The sequence below is a fragment of the Ambystoma mexicanum genome, chromosome 4p (genome assembly GCF_040938575.1).
Source record: "Ambystoma mexicanum isolate Mex_15411 chromosome 4p, UKY_AmexF1_1, whole genome shotgun sequence".
Lineage (NCBI taxonomy): Eukaryota > Metazoa > Chordata > Amphibia > Caudata > Ambystomatidae > Ambystoma > Ambystoma mexicanum.
Genome location: NC_090927.1, coordinates 656,582,662 through 656,600,623, shown reverse-complemented (window position 1 = coordinate 656,600,623; position 17,962 = coordinate 656,582,662).

Below are 17,962 nucleotides of genomic sequence, written 5' to 3'. Positions count from 1 at the left end.
TTACCCTCATATCTGAGAGATACGAAGGACTTCTTATCGAAGATCAATGAATTACCCTGTGAATCAGACTTCCTATTGGCCACGATGGATGTGGTTTCTTTATACACGTCCATCACACATGAGCAAGGGATCAAAGCCTGTACTCATTATTTGAATACCAGGTCGTTGAATTTTTCCAAACATTCCGAAATGATCTTGGCCATGATACATCTGTGCTTAACGAACAATGTTTTCTTATTTAACCAAAAGTACTACAGACAGAAGCAAGGTACCGCGATGGGAACGACTTTTGCCCCGTCATACGCAAATCTCACAATGGGGTATTGGGAGAAATATGAGGCATGGAAGGAAAGTAACGAAAAGTTCACGAATAAGGTGATCATGTGGCTACGCTACATTGATGATTTATTCATCATATGGAAGGGCTCTCCAAAGGACTGGATGGACTTTGTGGAACATCTAAACAAAAATGAGTACAATCTAAAGTTCACCGAAACTCACAGTCCCAAGGAAGTTGTGTTTCTGGATGTCACGGTCCAAATTGATGAGGGGAAAATAAAAACGAAAATGTTCCGCAAACCAACAGGAACAAATGCCCCATTACACGCGAACAGTGCCCACTGCAAAAAATTAATCTGGAGTATTCCGTACGGCGAATTTATCCGTCTCCGAAGAAATTGCTCGGAACTCAGCACTTATGACGATGAGAGTAAAATCACAGCCTGGGGTTTTAAAAATCAGTGCTATCCCAAACGAATCATCGAGAGAGCTTATTTAAAAGCACGTCAATGCGAGAGGTCCATATTACTACTAGATCGTAGCAGTAAGACACCTAGTACGGATCAAGAAATCACAACTCGTCTGATCTTGACGTATGGACAATTTGCAAAATATATCAAAAGCATCATACGCAAACACTGGAATACATTGATAGTGGACCCGGACTTGAGACATTCATTGGGAGAATATCCTAATTTTGCCTTCCGAAAATGTCAATCTATTAAAGACAAACTAGTAAGTAGTTTTATGCCATCAGACACCATACCCCAGCAGCCCACTTGGCTAAACAGTAGGAAGGATGGCTTCTACAAATGTAGAAAGTGTAAGATTTGTGAATATGCGGAGGAGTGCAGCACATTTCTACACCCCATACTCAAGAGAACTATCTCCATTGTGGGCAGAATAACCTGTGACTCTGAGTACATAGTGTATGCACTCAAATGCACTTGTAATAAGTGGTACATAGGCAGCACCAAGTGCAAACTTAAGATTCGCATACAACAACACATAAGAGCCATCAAAAATCAAGACTATTCATACCCTATTGCCAAACATTTCTGGGAGAAACATGAAGGAAAATTAAGTGACTTTTCGTTTTTGGGGTTACAACAAGTGAAGATTGGACCAAGGGGAGGAGATAGAGAGAAACTGCTCAGACAACGAGAAACGAGAGTCATCATTGATTTCGAGAGCAAGTTTCCATTGGGACATAATATCGATGAGGAACTTTATACATTCTTGGGCGAATAAATCACTGGGATGTTACTTTTTTCCCCCTCCTGGAAAATCAGTAAAAATAACTATGCACTGAAGATTACTAAGCCTTCCCTTAGAATTCCCCCCATGAAAGAGGGTTTTTTTCGCCAGATGGGTTCCACTGGCGTCATTGTTTTTAATTATGTTTAGACTCAGGTTATCCTACCCCCTTATAGAGCCACATTAAATTAGCATGCCTGCCCGTCTTAGATGAGGGAGATGTTTATGATTGGGTGTTTTCATTATTTTCTTGTTAGCACCAGTCACTCTAACAAAAAGTGTATATAACAATCTGTGGCAGATAATAGTAATGGTATGCCGCGGTAAAAATGAGATTGTATGCATTATGCATTGTATTACAGTTCTGCGGTTCTGATTTTAACACCCAGTCTCCATGTTATATCGAGTAACTGAACCTATTTAAAAATGGCGGACAGCTTGAATAGGCAGAGGGCACTGACTTAATTTTAGTCCTACCTTTATTTTGAAGGTCAAACTGTAGGGGGAGGGTTTAAATACTGGGTCTTGGAAAACTGAATTCATGTGAACAAGCTACAAGCCGTAGCGAAACGCGTCATCTCTGAGGTTTTCCTTTGTGTTGCTGGGCTGGAGGTTTCCACATGGAACTTTTAAATTTTGTATTGAAATAAAGAAGATTTTTTTTAAACTGAGCGACGGTGCAGCTGGCTTTTGTCATGAACGTTCTGGTTTACTCTACAATTACTCACAGCATCCTGGGAGTGCGGCTCAAGTTTGCGCCAATGTTTGGTGCAAGAAAAATTATGATATATATATATATATTCAGTGAAAAAACTTTGTTAAAGGGACGTTATGGTTCCAAGTAAAACCGAAAAACCCTTGAAATTCGCCATATTCTTGTCATCTAATCTGGTTGTGAGGTTAGAGAATTTTAAGGGTGTTTTTGTTTTTACAGAATTGATTAAGCATGCACAATTACGTTTGGATTCAAACTGGAATTTAAAAAGGCAAGAGAAAAACGTTAATCTAACTAATCTAGAGGTCAATACTAGTGGGAATAGAATGAGAAGGACGAATAAGAATGTATGCTTTCTAAACACTACAATATTGAGGGAATTTGATTCGAGTGGATTGGAAGACAAACTAGAGCTTTTCCTCTCTACTTTTCAATCTATATATCCGTTGTCTCTGCACCCTCTTATCACAGCTCGGGATCTTTTTCACCAACTTTGCAGATGATACACAGCTCATCTTGGAGCTAAGTGGTAACCATACTATCGACAATGGTAAGCTATCCGCCATCTATAATACAATCAAAAACTGGATGATAACACATTGGATGTGCCTCAATAGCTCAAAGATGGAGTTTATGACATTTGGCCCCGCAAAAGCCTTAAACAACCTAGGCTCAGACTACTCCTCGTTCTATATAAAAGACAACTCTATCACAGTGTCAAACAAGGTCAAAACCCTCAACATTTACTTATAATCATCATTAGGAGACGAGGCCCAAAACGCTTACTTGAAGCGAAACTGTCAATATTATCAGAGGCCTCTCTGCCGTATTAGACTTTTACTAAATATCAAAAGTAGTGCCACGATCGTGAGGGCCACTATTTTGTCTTGTCTGGATTATGGCAACGCCTTGATGCTTGGCGCTAGTAGCAACTGCATAAAACAGTGCCAGATCATTCAGAATAACGCAGTTAGGTCCATCACAAGTAATTCTAAACGTGATCACATCACAAAGGACAGAAACAACCTTCACTGGCTTGCAGTGAGGGAACGTATTACTTTCAAATCACTGTCTTTGGTCCATCACTGTCTTTATGGCACGGCCCCAGCATACCTAAAGAAGGAATTCAGCTGGTATGAGCCGAGCCGGAGTTTTAGATCTACAAAACAAGGATTACTTAAATGTAGCTTCTCTGGTATATCCACAGGCCTAGGTCCAGCATTTCCTAGCATGGCAACTTCCCATTGGAATAAATTACCTTGCAGTATCAGACTGGAAAGTAATATCCAATCCTTCAGGAAACAGCTGAAGACCATACTCTTCAAATAATCAACACCTCTACCATGCTGGCCCTCTTGTAATGCTCCTTTCTTTTTTCTTCTCTTGCCTTTCTATTTGTATTGTCCTGTTGAACTCCCCGTCTTAGTTTATCTGTCGCGCCCTGATGCTTGCAAGCTTTCAGGGCGTCATAAATACACAAATAAATAAAAATAAGAAGATACTTAGTGCAGGGCCTTCCAGAATATTTGGAGCCACTTATCAAGGGAATGAATTCCTCAAGGGCATGATTGAATTCTGTTAAACCAGTTGATAGGCATGTTTTCAATATTGAGATTAAGAAAAGGAAAACAGAATTACATAGAGAGATTAGAAAGCTCCATAGAGAAGGGGGAATGCAGAGGTTGTGGCAACAAATATTAGGGTATTAACACGAAAAGTATAAAAACTGGTTAAAGTTTCAACATGCCAACTTGAATCAAATGGATGGAGAAAAATTGCTAGATAGTCTGAAAGGGAAAATATTGCGAGACTTTTGGGACCTAATAAATAGGATGGAAGAAACCCAACCCATCTTACTTCGAACATGATCCCAGAGGAGAGGTGGGTACAATACTTTGACGATATGCATAAAGGATGCTCATTAGCAACTAAAAGTCGACTGCAGGGTTACCATAATTGGAAAATTAACATATCAATTGAGAATATTGAAGCCACAATAAGGAAAACAAACCCATCTAGAGCAGCAGGCCCAAATGAATTAACGAATATGATCCTGAAACATGGGATTGTTGGCTAAAATCATCCACATATAATTTAATAATATCATTGAGTCTAAGGTAATACCAGAAATGTGGAAAATGTGGAAAATGTCCCACATGGTTCTTATATTCAAGAAAGGATCCAGATTGTTGCCAATGAACTACAGAACCATTTCAATAATGGATGTGGATTCCAACATTTTTTCTTCAATTGTCTTAGAACATATAGAGGAATGCATCTCGAGCAATAGTATTCTTGACTATCACCAAATAGATTTCTGTAGGAATATGGGCACAGACTGTGGGGGCTTACTGGTAAGCTGCATATAGAGACATGCCTCTGTAGGCATGCCTCTATAGACAGCCTCATGGTCCGGATGTAACTCAGGTATATATATATGGCCTCTATGGATTTGAGTAAGGCTTTTGATATGGTAAATAGAAACATACTATGGAAGAAACTAGATCGACTGGGTATGCCAAAGGTCCTATTGAGCATTGTGATTCACTTACATAAGGAGTATAAAGTGAGAATAAGATTGAACTCTGATGTGTTATTGTCAAAGGAGTGTATAATTGGTAGGGGGATTCGAAGGGCTGGATACTGGGACCCACACTGTATAATCTGTACGCTTAATATGTGGGCTCAGAACTGGATAAGAACCCGCTGGCCTCGCCTAAAATAGGTGCACTCAAAATCAACTGGGCGGCTTACGCCAACGACTTCTTACTGGCTGATTCCACTCTGATAGGACTTCAAAGATTAATCTCTGCATTTGGGAAATACATGCTGGCCATGGATCTTAAAATCAATTCCACAAAAACTGTGATAATGAGAATTGCAAAGTGGAAGGATAAAAGAATAACAAAGTATAAATGGCGCTGGGAGGACAATGTTTTAGTGGTTAAAGAAAACCTTAAATATTTGGGTTATCCAGTGGTGGCAAAATTTACAAAGACTTTTTATAGAAATTACTTAAAAACTAAAATAGGAGGGAGCATTAAACAAATGAAGTATATTGAAATGAAATTTGGGAAATGTTCATTAAGGCCATGCAGAGAATAGTATGGGGTTATTAGTTTCGATTTGTTATGGCTTAGAATGAGTTTATAGTGATAGCATCAAATGCAATAGCATTGAATGCAAAAGCATAGAATAAATGCATAAACAAATGTTTTTTTTCCATTTTTTTTAATGGGGAGACCCCCAACCCCTGTTTTTTTCACCCCTTAAAACCCATTATAATAAAAATAAAACCTTTACCTTTAAAAAATGCATTTTTTCAATGCTTTTGCATTTGATGCTTTGTATTCGAGGAAATCACTGGCTACCTTTAGAAATTTGGCCAAGAGGTATGGAAATGGAATTTTAGACAACAGAAACCCTAATTTGGAGATCTATCCTTTATTACCTGCCCAAATGCGTCCCTATACAGGTCATACGGTACAAGTTAGGCCTTCAATCAATTGCCAGTATAGTGGCTTTGAAAAAACACTGTGTTTATTACGAAAGAGTGAACCTCCCCGGATGGGTCTTTGTATAGACTGTTGGGGATCAACGATGTAACAGGGTTCATGCAGGATCTACGGGAAGACTGTGATGACAGTCTATGCAATCTTGGTGTTTCACTCGAGATTTTAAGAACGAATCCAACCAAAGTAAAAAAGATCAATAAGTGTATGGATTGGGAGAAAAATAGGTGGGAGGTATTGAACTCTCATGTATATGAACAAGTTGTTTCATCACAAACAATGTCAGGCTCTAAGGAGAAATATCTAGAAAAATATCCAAGTAGAAAAGATAAAATTGGAATTATGAGGTTCAGGTTTAATGTGATGCTAACTAATCAGATCATTTCTATTTGTGATCCGTCTAAAAGGACAAATGGTGGTTGTAGACACTGTAAAAATGAAGTTGAAATTGCATCATTGTTTCATTTCGTTGTGGTATGTCCGGAATTGTTGACTAATAGGAAAGAGTATTTTAAAGATTTTGTAAATCAAGAATGGATTCAGCAGTTTTACTTTTGGCTCTCCTTGCTACATGGAGACTCAATGTTGTTAAAATTGAAAGTACCATCATTCTTGAAAGTGTGTTGTAATTTAGATTAAGGATGTATTCAGTATACAATAGAGTAAATGTTTTTAAACGTAATGCTTTCTCTGATTGGAAAGCTAAGTATTATTTCTTATGTTGTGTTTTTTTTTATAAAGAACTGTTGTTGATTTGTTTGTAAAGGTTTATATAAACCAAATACAAATAATAAAAAAATTAAAAAAGTAACCCTAAAATGTAAAAAAACACAATCGCTCACATTAACATGTGCTTCCCCTCTGCCATGGAGTCTGAAAAGATGGTGTTAACGCGAGTAGGGAGCTCTGGTCTATACTTGCCGTGCAGCCGGTCCGGTTGCTGGGAAGGCTGCATCTGTCCTAGTGGTGGTTGTAAGGGCAACCACGCGTTCAATCGAGATGTAGCTTGAGACAGCTAATATATTACGGGAACCCACCCAAAAGAAAATTCATGGCTCTTTGTGTCTAACTATGCAGTCACAAAACTGAAAGGCGCCATATTGAAGTAGCTGTCTCATAATATGAGTGAATGTGTATCCACATCTAATAATCTGAATCTATCCGGCAAATGTTCATAAATATCAAAACGTGTAATCTGCCTGAAATGTAAAGCGGCAAGAAATTGAAAGAATTAAGCAAATGAAAACATGAATAAATGAAAAAGTGGAAGAAGGAGGGGAAGTGACAGGACTGCCCTAAATGGTGCAGAAATATTCATCTATATGTAGCCTCTAAAGTGCTGTATGTCATGCTGTTCAACCAGAGTTGGTGGGGACAGTCCGTGCACCTTTAGAGGAACTACACTATGAGATGCATTTTGGAGAAAGCTGTTGTGCCCATGTGGCAATGTGATAATGTGAAATAGTTGGCTCACGTGTCACTATTTCCAAAACGGGGATATCCGAGAGATAAATTGCAAATTGGGGGACTCATTCACCCGTTGGTATCCCACGTGTTAGGCATTTCTTCATTCAGTCCTTCCTCTAGGCAAATGAGTCGATATATTTATCTTCCTTCTTTGTGTAAGAGTATTCTCTGTGGATTGATGACATATTTGATCATGTCCAGCACCCAACAGATTAAATCATCAGCCGTATGTTGATATTGCAAGGAGTGCGAGACTAGGGGAGAAGTAATGTAATTATTTATTGTTCACAGTCAGATATCCATTTGATATATCCAGAGGAGTTATTAATCCTAACATTAATCTGTGTGTCATCATCATAAGAGTGGTAAAGTAGGAACAATTTAGAAAAGATGCTGAAACGTGGTTAACTGTAAATATTGAATAGAGATGATGGGGAGGAGCCTTGTAGAAACAACAAAGACCGGAACGGGAAGAGAACTGGAGTAGTGGACTCCCATTTAACCTGTTGAGTGTGATCAGACAGGAAATACGAGAACCACTTTTGAGAATCATCCGATACTTGGCTACTTTGATCAGTCATGATTTAAGTATATTGAATTTGACTGTGTTGAATGCCACTGAGAGGTCAAACATAACCAACAAACTGAGATCACCCTCATCAGCTGATCTTAGTATTTCATCCCAGACAGCAAGAAGTGTAGCCTCTTTTCCATGATGGGGCCTGAAACCTGATCGTAACACATCAAGAAGATGAGGATCTTCCACCAACATTTGTGTTGAAAGGTAGCAACATTTTCAAGAATATTTGTAGGACATTTAAGGCCTACAATCAGATGATAATTCTGAAATATGTTGTGATCCAACAAAGGTTTCTTTAACAGCAGGGTAAAAAATGATCTTTTAAGATCCTTTGGGACCATACCCTGGCAAAAAAAGAGTTTATAAAGCAGGAGGTAAACTTGCATAGGTCAGAAACATGGCGTTTAGCCAAGCATTCAGGAATGTAGTTGTAGTTATGATTAGTAGGTGTTAAGGTCATGATTAGAGTAAATAATTCCTTGGAGGTGACTGGAGTAAAACTGAAAATGTGCATATGAGAAATTATTTTGGGGTCGGTATCGGGTTTATTAGTTTGAATGTTGGAAATATGTGCATCAATATTAGATCGAATTACAGTAACTTTGTTCAGCAAGAACTTTATAAATTCCTTTGCTAATTTAAGAGACAGGGATTTTATAGGTTTTTCATGACATCAACAAGCTCTTTGGACTTGTTGATTGCTTTATCTGTTTGTTATAAACTAGATTTAATGGAAAGGATGGCTTTTTTTGTAAATTCAACGTTTTGTAATTATAGCCTGGCGGTTGGATGAGTTGCTGGTTTTGCACCATGCCTTCTCTTTCTTGCTGCAGTCCTGCTAAAGAACCCTAAGAGAGGCAGAGTACCATTCATTCACGAGGAATGAGTATTTCATTGAGTTTATTGTATCTGGATTATCATGAGTCTCATACCAGATATTAAAATCCCCAAGGATGATTGATTTGGAATAATGTAAAGCATTTGGCCAAGAAAAAGTTCCACATTTTCCAGAAACTGACTAACAGGTCTCGGGGCTCTATAGCGAAGGACTATATGAAAAGAGCAGGAGGGGAAAGAATGTAAATTACAAGCATAAATCTGAGATGCCACATCCCAGGCTAAGGTTTTACAATTAGTTAGTCAATAAAGATTTAAAAATAATTGCAAACCCATCCCCTCCTGGAGACTCCAGATTAAACCATTTGATCTGAAACGCGGGGGGAACAAGAAGGTGAAACATCGAAGGGGAACTAGTATTAAACCATGTTTCCATGATGAAAAACCAAATCAATGTTATGTTAATCGATGAAATTGGCCAAAGCTATAGCATTTGTTAGAGCTGATCAGTCATTTGACCAAAGCAGCGCAGAGGAAGGAGGTCTGGCCTTATATCCTAACTGAAGAGGAAGTGGTGGAGTCATGTGAGTTTTCAATACCATGAAAGCTGATTTTATTCAGTGCACAAAGATTATAGGAACCATTACTTATGGCTAATAGTTCTGTATTCCTATACATAATCATAAATATGAGGTTAGATCACGAGAATGTAGTCAGAAAATGAGTCCCAATGGTGCAAGAAAGACTCACTGAATATCTAGCGATGGTGAGAGTTTCTTGTCGACCAATAAACTGCCCCAAACAGGCTTTTGAGGGCTTAGGTGTGGAAATATGGTAAGTTCAGGCTGCAATGGGTTCGAACTACAGACCGATGGTAAAGACAGGAAATTTAGCTCTCGAAGTGAAATATTCAGCATAGTGCAGTGTGCGAGGAACGAAGGGAAATTAAGAAAGTAATTTAGCAAATTGAAATGTTTAGAAGCATATCATTTAAAAAAGGTAGTTAGCCGAAGCACAATGCATATATAGTGAAATCATTAAATGACTAAAAAGCATCCTAAAACTGTATCTATTATTTAAGTTAAATTCCACAAATACAAATAATGTAAAATCAAATAAAAAGCAGGTGAAATATGTGACAGCAAATGAAAGGTGCTGTGTCCTGGTTTTGAGTGTGATCTGTATTTGGATTATTATTATTATTATTATTATTATTATTATTATTATTATTATTATTATTATTATTATTTGTTTGTTAATGGTTATTAATAACCTTTACAAAACTTAAGATCACATTACAAATCAATACAGTTCATTACAACATATATACATCAAATCCATCTTAAACATATGCAACGTAAAACCAATTAAGAAATAGCAATAAAAAGAAATTAATGAACATAGGGGAGAGCTCAAAAATTAGACATTCTACTTATTTAGTTGTTTACAGTTCATTTGCTCTTAATTATGCACGCTCACTTCCTTTTCTGCCCCCAATTTACATGCATTTCCCAGAAAACGGACTATCGCCATTTGTAGCGATTTGTCTTTCCCATGTAGCATTTTCCACCGGAGTGAATTCAAATTAACCAGACTAGTAGTAGCAACAAATGTACTGAAGCACTGTATCCGAGCAGTTCTCAGAATTGGACAGTCTAACATCAGATGCTCGAGAGTTTCTATACCTCCCAAATCCTGACAGAATCTGAAACTTTGCGGCATCCCTAACTCTACCCTCCGAACAAATACAATCTCTCTTGTTGGGAGTACATTGCATCTAAATCGCATATAAGTGTGCCTAACAGCTTTATCTGGGAACAAAGTTAAATATGGTTTCATGCTTCTCAGCTTTTTATAATGCGATACCATATGTTTATGAAAGCGTGTAGCCACAACAGCAATGGTTGTAATGTCCCAGTCCAGACGTTTTTTTACTTTAGCAGGATTAAACAATGAATGGCCCACGCTTTTCAAATAACTCATGCATTCTTTTTGAGTTCAAGTATATAAACAGAGGTAATATTATTAGTTCGAATACCTGAGCCCAAAAGATCATAGAGAGTGCCTCTTGGAGTTATAACCAGTTTCCTAAGAAGTGCAAGCTTTTTCCAAATTATCATACATGCCAAGGAAATTAGTCCAATTCATACCGTAATACAGCCAGCGGTGTACACTTCGGTATACACATAAAGATTGCCCTTAAAATACGGGATGGCGGTGCGTGTTTCAATCAGGCTGACAATGTCGTCATGTATCATGTCCACAATGGTGGTGATGGTGTCCCGGTCCAGACGGTACAGGGTGTGGATCTGCTCAGCTGTTAGGTTGAATGGACTGGCTCTGATGCGTGGGATTGGGGCTGCCTGCGTGGTGCCACTGGCTGTTCTAGTGGGGCATGCTGGCCCTGCCTTGCCCTCCTTCTCCTCCTGCGTCTCCTCTAAGCTGCCTGTTGTTGTTGTTGTTGCTGTTGTTGTTGTTGTAGTAAGACTTCCACTGCAATCAGGTCCTCCAGCCCCAGCATTGCTAGTAGTATTGGAATCATTGTGGATTGTGACTGGGTGTGGGAAGGGGTGGGGTGTGCTCCTTTTGTGCTTGCCCAGTCTGTATTGCCTCCACCTGTGCTGATTGTGTGCACCTGTGGCAGTTGGGAACACTGCACATGGCCATTTACGGGTGGTACGCGATGGCGGTATTTGCACCATGGCGGTAAGGTACTTTACGGCCTTCACTAGGGCATTAATCGCATGTCCGCGCGACTCGTAATGTTCCCCACTTTGCGTCATGCCGGTATTTGCCCTTGGCGCTTTTAGCGGCACCGTTAATTGGGGTGCCGCTAATAGTGCTTTATCAGGTCATAATCGGCCGGAGCGGTAAGCGATGCTGGTAATCCTTTACCGGCATCGTTTTTCACTTACCGCCAGGGTCATAATGAGGGCCACTGACTTAGTCGTGGGCTGACATATACAAGGTGCTGTATCTTCACTCCCCAGGTCATGTGTTGAGTAATCACATTGAGAAATTGCGGTACCTCATGGTAGGTGAGGCTTTTTTAAGTCAGGCAGTTTTCATCTGTGGAATAAGAATACCACTCCTAAAATTCCATGGTGAACAGAGAACAAGCTGATGTCCAACAGATTTAAGATGAGGGGTTATCCACATAACATCTTGGACAATGCCCTCACACGAGTGGAAAGCCATCATAGAAGAGATCTCCTACAAACTAAACCCAAAATGGAGAGAAACAGATTGATCTACACATTAACATTCTCAGCACTGAGCCATCAAGTTGCAAGAATTATCAAGAAAAATTGGAACTATATCAAATTGGACCCGTATTTGAACAAAATTTGTTCCTAGAACCACTGATGATGGCATACAAAAGAGGAAAGAATCCCAGAGACTCATTGGCCAAAGCAGAACGGGTTAGAGAACCCACACAAACATTACTAAATAAACAGAAATTGGGCACATTCCCATGACTCAAACATTGTTCGAATATCATCAACGGGGACCACATACGTCAACCGAACACGGGGAAGAAGATCAAACTATGTTACTTTGCAACTTGCAACACAAAACATGTGACTTATGCTCTGAAGTGCCCCTGTGGCATATACTACGGTGTTCAAACCATCAGACAGGCCAAAGACCAGTGGATGGAATATAAGTCTAACATCTGGACAGAAAACAGCAGATCACCCATTTACCGACACTTCAAAGAAGCCAGACACAAAGTCGCAAAGATGAGATGTGTGATTCTGGAAGTGGTCCACCCCCCACCCAGGGGAGGTGAGCTACAAAAGAGACTATCACAGAGAGAACTCTTCTGGATTTACCAGCTTGACTACATCAGCTCCTTGGGCATGAATGATGAATTCTACTTAGGACTTTACTTATAGTACTGCTTTTTTTCATCTAGTTCGGATCTTCACAATAGAGTAGGGCCAACTGTCTCAACACTAAACCACATTGGCACAATATGAGGGGATGGACCAGCTGCTAAATCACTAGATATACGTGTCACAAGTATGGTATACTACGCCTAAATAGAGGAACATCGCCTTAATTGCACATCATTATACATATTCCCTAGTAGAAGGTAGATATAAACAATTTGAAAATATATGTACCTTTCTTCATATGCAAATGTTGCCTAACCTATTCATGTGGGTATTCTGTGACACTTTAAGCTTGATCAGTCTACTTTATACTATTTCAAATCTTTGGACATACTAGACACTAGGGCCATTTCGATTGGAATATCAGGGTATTCTCCTCATACTTCCATCCTGTATTACTCCATTTATTTGCATTTGATTTTGTCATACTCTCCCGTTTATGATTGTTAAAAGGATACTGACTTTAGGTGCTTCAGTAGGGCCGTACTAAGATCAGCTAGACATTGACTGGCGATCTACATGCTTATTCAAATGATTTCATGATTGAACATCACGTACAATGTCAACCTATTTGCCCCTTGCATGCACTTTGGTTGTCACTATGACGATTGCACTCATGCCGTTACTAACAACTCTCCTTAGCAATGTAACCATTCAAACTAGACTTGTGGATGTAGGTTCCACTTCGGGAGACGCACACAATGATGTTTCCACCTCAAACACTAATTCTGTTGCCAACAGCTACCTTCCTTCGCAATGTGGTCTTCCTTTCATCTTCCATCACGCTCGTAGGAAGTAATTACTCAATGCTACCTTCAGCTAAACTCTTATTGCATTATCCTACTAGAACTACCTGCACTAAGATAATATCACACAGCGTAAGCTTCACTAACATGACTCTTCACTTCATAGATCGGACCGTTTGAATAAGATTACAGCCATTTTCATTTGCCACTCATTACACGGTGTTAGGTAAGATTTCCACAGGGCTGGTAAATCTTCCTTGCCTGGTTCAACTCCAGAACTTTTTGCTTTTCTAGTGAGATATTTTCCATTAATACCTCAGTGAGTGGGAACCTTTTTTCACACACACCTGTCTTTAACTCTTTTTATGGGTGTCATTTTTAAGACTCTCCATAGTGTCTTTTTAAAGTTATCATGTCTAACAACTTATTGGCAATAAGTGCCTGTTGTTGCTGGGTTGCCCTAGGGGCTCCCCCTTTAACTTTCTTGTGCTAACCTTGAGTGAACTACAGTTCCCAAGGGTAGAAAGGATCTTTGGATCCCTTTTACATGTTATTCTGTGAAACCAGCACACCCCACCTTATGTGGAGTGCTGGGGAGATACAATGTATCCCCTTTCACACTTAAACTGTAACAATTCTGTTACAGTGACAAGCTTACCTTTAATGGCTGGTGGCAGTGATACCTTTTACTAATTTGGTGCACCTTTACCGCGTGCTGTAATCACAGCTGCAGTAAAGGCACCTAAGGGTGCTCATTTTTACCAAAATGGCCCCTGTCTTCTTTTTCTGCCATTTTAGTGTTTCTTTTCGTTTCTTGTTCCTTCCCCTGACATCCGGGGTGGGAAAATCCTTTGTTTGAGTTTTGTCTTTGGCGGGAGTCCCCTGGACACCCCGCCCAGGCTCCAGTCAGTCTGTAAGCACAGGAAGTGGGGGAGGAGTCCCAAACTTCCCCCTCCTTTGTCTTAGGTCTTCCTTCAACTGGGCCAAATCCCAGTGGGGGGTTGGCTGTCCTGATAGGGCAGCCAAACGCCCCTTTCTTGTAAAATGCGGGGAGAGAATGCAGAGGTTGTGTTGCAGTTCCTGATAAATACTGGAAACCTGGAAGCTGAAGTCATGTCGACCACTGGAACAGAACACCGAAGAGGATGACGAAGGAAAAGCGGCGGGAATGATTTCCAGCGGCCAGAGAGCCTGCTTTGTAACCAGAGCCTGCTGCAGACCTTCCTTCTGATCGACCTGGGGTCTCCGAAAACAATGACCCGAACCCAGAGCCTAGTGAGACCCACTAGACTCAAGATGACCTGCATTTTGAGCCATCCCACGGGTTGCTGCAATCTTGCATTCTTGCAATACCTCAATACCCTGGGACCTCCTGCCACTGTGCGGTGCACGGTCTTCCGAATCCCGAATCTCGCTGAAACTTCGTGGGCATCTTGGTCTATCTCCAGAGACACGAATTGAGTCCAAAACGTCCCCTCACAAGAGGGCTGGACCTTTTAAACGATGAGAATTCAACCGCGATTTTCTGTCTCCTTCTGTGCTCCTTGAAAAGGCGCCAAACCAGCAGAACCGCATTCAGCCACAAGAGAAATCTTGCCTAGAGCCTTCTTCATTGATCCCTGCTGCAAAGTCCCTTCTGAGGTCTTGTGTTCAGTCTCCAGGACAAGGAATCCAGTGAACGGGTATTTGGCTGCAGTCCCTGAAGTTCTCCTGCTGCAATCTCTTCTTCATTGCTGAGGTACTGTGTTGGCTTGGGTATATACTTACCTTAAGCCTGTTGGGATTTCTGTGTAGTCCTGGGGTGTTTTCTGTGATTGGGAAGTCCCTCGACAAGTACACCCAGTCCCACTGCTAGAATCCTGCTGGGGTGTCTTCTGTGAAGCCCCTGGACCCTCTTCTAACCCTAGAAGTAAAGTACTCACTTGTTTGCCCAGTTTTCCTAAGGAAACTCTGGCTTTTGCTACTAAAGAACTTATTCTAACACTGCCTGTTGGTCACTAGTCCTAGTGACCCCCCTTCTGCCACTGAGAACACTCATGCTCTAAGGGAAAATACTTTGAAGGGATTGGGACTTCTGCCTAGAAAAGAAATCAAGTGTTTTTACTTACTTGTAAAGAGTTGGTTGGTAACTGTAATTCTAAGAGTGAACAGTTACAAAAGTTCTTACTGATCTTGGATGTGTGATGCACTATTCTTAAAAGTATGGTTAACATCTTTCCTTCCTTAGCCACTGTTTTGCCAGTCTAAAAGAAAGTAGATGTGAAGGTATTTTACTCTCCTGTGATTAGGTTGTGCCTCTTTACAAAAGTAATGTGTTGGTTTCACCAGATTATTCATGAAGGGTAATTGTATGAGTGTCCTCCAACTGTTGGTATCACCAGGTTAGTCCTGTTAGGATAACTGTATGAGTGTCCCCCAACTGGGTCTTGCTTCCCCTGACTTGCTGCTAGCCTGTCTTTAATAAGTCTACATTAGGTTGTTGCCTACCTCGAATATCTATTCAGTAAAGTGTGACATTGGGTTTTACTTTCCCCTTCATTGTGAAGTCAAAGTAAGTGGGTTTTACTTACCTTGTGTTAGCTGTGTGCAATCCAAAACAAGTTACAAGAGTTATTGCTTACCTCAATCTGGGGTTCCCTGATTTCCAAAGCATCTGTAATTGTATATTACATCCATTAGGTTTTGCTCACCAGGTATAACTGTGTGTTATGACAAAAGTAGTTATAGGTTTTTACTGCACCTAGAATAAGTGTTTCACTATTCACCAAAAGTATATTGTCCAGTTGACTGTTTATGGGATTTGTTCCAAGAGTCACTATACAACTGGAAGGGCCTACTGTCCTTCTATTACCAAAAGTAATCTAAAAGTAACCATTGGTCTTTTACTCCCAAAGAATAGGCTTTGCCTATACTAAATGTGTATAACAAGGTTTTGACTTCCCTAGAACTACTGTTAGGTGTTCCAAATAAGGTCTATACCTGGGTCTGTGTACTTTCAAGTATAGTATTGTGTTTTATATTGTGATTTCATATAATGTTTCAGTATTTACTTAACCCCTAGATTTATCTGGGCCTACTTGTATTTAAATAAATCCTTTATTTTTATGATACATAGTGTTTCAGTGTTTCTTTGGATCATTTGTATTACAATTTTCACTTGTACTGTATCTACTGCCCTCTCTCCCTCTTAAGATAAGCCTGGCTGCTCTGCCTACGATACCATGTACTCAGGTGGTACAGTCTTATACTAAGAGTGGAGTCTTGTACTGCCTCAGTTGAATGGTTTTACTAGGCCCTTAACTGGACTTCAGAAAAACTGTCCTAACACACGGCGAGAGCCTTCTACAGTGCGGCATTCAGCGCAGCATAATGCAGAACTCCATGTAAATTTTTATTATTGTCTACCCCTCATTCACCATGGAATTTAGGAGTGGTATTTACCACTCAACACCCATTCATGTTCTTATTCCACAGATGAAAGATTGCCTGACTTAAACTAACCTGAAGTTCTCACTGTGTTTACTCAAAACACAACCTGGGGAGTGGAGACACAGCACGTTGTATATCTCTGTGCAGGACTAAGACAGTATGCACACAGTGTAAACACCATTGCATTAGTCCCTTTCAATTTTTTTGCAGTTCTTTGGATGAGTTCCCTTGGTCCATGTCCATAGAATGGATACTTGAGCTACACATAAATGGAACCATAATATCTTGAAGGTGATTTATCAAGCTTCAAGTACCTTTTACATTTTGTTCTACATGATTGATACAAATTGATACATTCATATATTATTGTTCTGTGTCACACTTGAGTTATACGTCACAAATATGAACCTCTGAGGAAGAGCATTCCAGCTCGAAACGCGTTGGGTATCTCATTAAAGAAGAATTTGTGAAGATTACAGAACCTCTCGGTGAGTCAGCGAGTACCCATGGAGCAGGAGCTTCTCCTAACTGCCCGAGCAATGTAGCGCACTCCAGAGCTATTGTTATTTTGAGGTAAGCCATCTGGCTACACCTCACCTTAGCTGCCCAGTCTCATCCAGCGAGCGGATCGTGCCACAATTTACAGATGCCAACGTTTCAGCAGTTTTATGTTACAACTGTGCTCATCAGTTGAAATATCATCTGTTGCCAGCCTGGGGCAACAAGTGTCCGACATCATCTACCACGAGGACTCCTTGTGCAAAGATGGCCGCCACGGACTGAGAGAAATAACTTTCACCAGAGTCCTGACGAGACCCAACCCATCCCACTACCACACCGATTGGCTGTGCATCTCTGCAACTGTGCCAATCAATAGCCGGTAGGCGTAGACAGACCTTCGATTCAAGGACCTTGCATCAAGGATAGCACCTGTCCTGTGCCTTATCCCCAGCTGCAGTCGGCGATTACCCATGGCGAAGGAGCTGCTCCTCACTGCCCTAGCAATGCAGGCAACCCAAAGCTATTGTGATTTTGAGGTAAGCCATCTGGCTGCACCCCACCTTAGCTGCCCAGTCCCATCCACCGAGCAGAACATGCCGTAATTTACAAATGCCAACGTTTCAGCAGTTTTATGTTACAACTGTGCTCATCAGTTGAAATATCATCTGTTGCCAGCCTGGGGCAACAAGTATCCGCCATCATCTACCACGAGGACACCCCGTGCAAAGATGGCCACCACG